Source organism: Oncorhynchus kisutch, unplaced genomic scaffold (assembly GCF_002021735.2).
Source record: "Oncorhynchus kisutch isolate 150728-3 unplaced genomic scaffold, Okis_V2 scaffold3953, whole genome shotgun sequence".
NCBI classification, from domain to species: domain Eukaryota; kingdom Metazoa; phylum Chordata; class Actinopteri; order Salmoniformes; family Salmonidae; genus Oncorhynchus; species Oncorhynchus kisutch.
In genome coordinates this window covers 264,471-268,766 of record NW_022265898.1, presented here as the reverse complement: position 1 = coordinate 268,766, position 4,296 = coordinate 264,471, and the positions used below count along the sequence as shown (strand labels likewise).

The 4,296-nt window shown below is 44.9% G+C and overlaps 1 protein-coding gene across 1 annotated transcript in view; it reads right to left on the bottom strand.

Annotated features, from left to right (window-relative positions):
* Positions 1-2,889: 2,889 nt before the first annotated feature.
* The window catches only part of LOC116372471 (clarin-3-like), a 9,737-nt gene continuing 8,330 nt past the window's right edge, over positions 2,890-4,296 (bottom strand). The window contains exon 3 of the mRNA XM_031821274.1: positions 2,890-4,296. This exon is cut by the window's right edge and continues 1,451 nt beyond it. The gene's annotated coding sequence lies outside the window, so the exon portion shown is untranslated.

Here is a 4,296-nt window from a genome sequence, read left to right as displayed (position 1 = left end):
TCCTCCTTTTCTGCGGTGTGAGTCTCCCAGACCTCCTTTTCTGCGGTCCGAGTCTCCCAGACCTCCTCCTTTTCTGCGGTCCGAGTCTCCCAGACCTCCTTTTCTGCGGTCCGAGTCTCCCAGACCTCCTTTTCTGCGGTTCGAGTCTCCCAGACCTCCTTTTCTGCGGTCCGAGTCTCCCAGATCTCCTCCTTTTCTGCGGTCCGAGTCTCCCAGACCTCCTTTACTGCGGTCCGAGTCTCCCAGACCTCCTTTTCTGCAGGTCCGAGTCTCCCAGACCTCCTTTTCTGCGGTCCGAGTCTCCCAGGCCTCCTCCTTTTCTGCGGTCCGAGTCTCCCAGACCTCCTTTTCTGCGGTCCGAGTCTCCTGAAGTGTTTGAGCTCCTCAAGGAGAAGTGGTTCCTTTGATGTGTGTTAGAATGTGTTTAAAAGCCGCTGAGTGGCAGCTGAGAGGTGAATTGGAGCGTTGTGGATGAGGGACGCTGGGAAGGAAGGAAGGGCATGTACCAACAGACCTAGACCCTGAGACAGGAGGATCATGGGTAATAGGACACCTCCTCGCCCCCCCTCCCTCGACTCCCCCTGTATCCTCCGTCAGCACAGTCATCCTAATCACAGCTGTGGAATCTCTCTTTAGGTTTATACTGAAGAACAAGTCACCTCATCTTAGAGAGACAATCTGCAGTAGACACATCCATTTTTGGACTTATAAATGAATGATATACAGGTGTATCCATTGATTCTTGAAGAATATAACTGGTCAGTGGCAGGTAAACTAGTGGTTAGAGCGTTGGGCCAGTAACCGAAAGGTTGGTAGATCAAATCCCTGAGCTGAAGAGGTAAAAATCTGTCCTTCTGCCCATGAAATAGGCAGTTAACCCCACTGTTCCTAGGCCGTCACTGTAAATACGAGTTTGTTCTTAAACTGACTCACCCAGTAAAATACATGTAAAACTAAATGCCTCATGCGTTTAGGTCAACTATAACACTCAAACTATCAGTGTTGTTTTACTGCAATATGCCTAAACAAAGGAAGTGAATAGCCTCAGAAAACGGTTCAAACTATCATGGTGTTGTATTAGACAACCAGGCCTTGTATCTACAGCTCTGTCTATGAATTGGAGAGTGGTCACATTTCTCCGGCCCCATTACTCAGCTTTTTAGCAAAACAGTGGAGGGGAAAAGGCTTTGTTTTTGTTTCAACTGCTGATTGCAGCTTTAAAGAATCTCTTCAGCAGGGCAGTAAACTACAGACTGTGTGTATGGAATCTCTTCAGCAGGGCAGTAAACTACAGACTGTGTGTATGGAATCTCTTCAGCAGGGCAGTAAACTACAGACTGTGTGTATGGAATCTCTTCAGCAGGCCAGTAAACTACAGACTGTGTGTATGGTATCTCTTCAGCAGGGCAGTAAACTACAGACTGTGTGTATGGAATCTCTTCAGCAGGCCAGTAAACTACAGACTGTGTGTATGGAATCTCTTCAGCGGGGCAGTAAACTACAGACTGTGTGTATGGAATCTCTTCAGCGGGGCAGTAAACTACAGACTGTGTGTATGGAATCTCTTCAGCAGGGCAGTAAACTACAGACTGTGTATTTGTGTATGGAATCTCTTCAGAATGGCAGTAAACCACAGACTGTGTGTATGGAATCTCTTCAGCAGGGCAGTAAACTACAGACTGTGTGTATGGAATCTCTTCAGCAGGGCAGTAAACTACAGGCTGTGTGTATGGAATCTCTTCAGCAGGCCAGTAAACTACAGACTGTGTGTATGGAATCTCTTCAGCAGGGCAGTAAACTACAGACTGTGTGTATGGAATCTCTTCAGCAGGGCAGTAAACTACAGACTGTGTGTATGGAATCTCTTCAGCGGGGCAGTAAACTACAGACTGTGTGTATGGAATCTCTTCAGCAGGCCAGTAAACTACAGACTGTGTGTATGGAATCTCTTCAGCAGGGCAGTAAACTACAGACTGTGTGTATGGAATCTCTTCAGCAGGGCAGTAAACTACAGACTGTGTGTATGGAATCTCTTCAGCAGGCCAGTAAACTACAGACTGTGTATGTGTGTATGGAATCTCTTCAGAATGGCAGTAAACCACAGACTGTGTGTATGGAATCTCTTCAGCAGGGCAGTAAACTACAGACTGTGTGTATGGAATCTCTTCAGCAGGCCAGTAAACTACAGACTGTGTGTATGGAATCTCTTCAGCAGGGCAGTAAACTACAGACTGTGTGTATGGAATCTCTTCAGCAGGGCAGTAAACTACAGACTGTGTGTATGGAATCTCTTCAGCGGGGCAGTAAACTACAGACTGTGTGTATGGAATCTCTTCAGCAGGCCAGTAAACTACAGACTGTGTGTATGGAATCTCTTCAGCAGGGCAGTAAACTACAGACTGTGTGTATGGAATCTCTTCAGCAGGGCAGTAAACTACAGACTGTGTGTATGTGTATTGAATCTTGTGTCCTTTTGTTTTCCTTTCTTGAAATCAGGAATAAAATAGGGAGAAAGATGATATTTCCGGAGATTGTAACATTCAACAAGGCTGTCCGAGGCATATTGATCCTTGGAATCGATGGGGAAACTGGACCTGGTTAAGATGAAACGCAAGAGTGAACTTTAAAAGAGCTCTCTGTCATCGCTGTATCACGACATGTCATGCGTGGGTGTGCTTTTCCAGTCATGGGAAAATGGCAGTGTGATGTGTGACGAGGTCCCGTGTCACTGGTTGTTCATCGACTGTGACACATTTCCTGCGGACCTTCCTGACTGGACTGGAGGTTTTACTTCTGGAGTGGAAGTGTACAATAGTTGTGCCAAATTCAATGTAACATGTTTAAATGCAAGGTACCCATGAAAAGGAAGAAACCCCCAGCACGCTCTTGAAAAGCTCCCACATACAATATAATGGATCTCACAGACACTCAACAGGTTGACAGATTCACCAAAGCACATTGGCTGCATTTCAGCTAGACACTGCAAACAAAACATCTAAGAGTTAAAACAGGAAGTACAAAACAGGAAGTACAAAACAACGTGTAAGGTAGACAAACCATTGGCTTGCCAACCTGCTGAAGTGAAGATAATGATTATAAATGTTGTGTGGAACAGTACTCAGTCTCACAGACAGATGGCAGCAGAGAGGCATAGTTCCGATTTTCACTGTGGAACAATACTCAGTCTCACAGGCAGATGGCAGCAGAGAGTCATACTCCTGATTTTCAATGAGGAACAATACTCAGTCCCACAGGCAGATGGCAGCAGAGAGTCATACTCCTGATTTTCACTGAGGAACAATACTCAGTCCCACAGGCAGATGGCAGCAGAGAGTCATACTCCTGATTTTCATTGAAGAACAATACTCAGTCTCACAGACAGATGGCAGCAGAGAGTCATACTCCTGAATTTCACTGAGGAAACAATACTCAGTCTCACAGACAGATGGCAGCAGAGAGTCATACTCCTGATTTTCACTGAGGAACAATACTCAGTCTCACAGACAGATGGCAGCAGAGAGTCATACTCCTGATTTTCACTGAGGAAACAATACTCAGTCTCACAGGCAGATGGCAGCAGAGAGTCATACTCCTGATTTTCATTGAAGAACAATACTCAGTCTCACAGGCAGATGGCAGCAGAGAGGCAGAGTTCTGACTGATTCTCACTGTGGAACAGATTGGGGAGTGTATTGTTGCTGCCCCCCAAGTAACAGAACAACAAGGCCGTCGTTCATTTGGCGTGAAGAGAAATGTTTATAGCTGTTTATTTGTGCTTTATTGATTCTTAGCATATGTGTTGTGTTTCTGTCCTTTGTGTGTTGTGTTTTTGGGTCCATTCTCTAAATACAGTATCTTCCACATGTAGACATTTTGAGAGAGACTTTAATCATTCCTGTAACCTGGGCTATACAGGCTGCATTTTACACAGACAGCACAATTCTGATTTGCTTTTCACTAATTGGTCTTTTGACCTAACCGATCGGAAAAATATCCGATGTAAAAAAGATCTGATGTAATTGGTCAAAAGATCAGAATTTGGCAGCGTGTGTAAATGCCTTTTTTTGATAACTACACCAGTGATGTCATAGATACTGGAACTCAACCTGTCGATACATGCAGGTCAAAGTGTATTTTACAGCAGTAAGGTCTTTAAGAATTCATGTTCCTAAAATGAAAGATACGCTGGGAGCGTACAAAACATTAAGAACACCTAATATTGAGTTGGAACGAGCAGGCGTTCTTAATGTTTTGTACGCTCAGTGTCAACCCCGGTGAAATCTTGAAGAACATAAC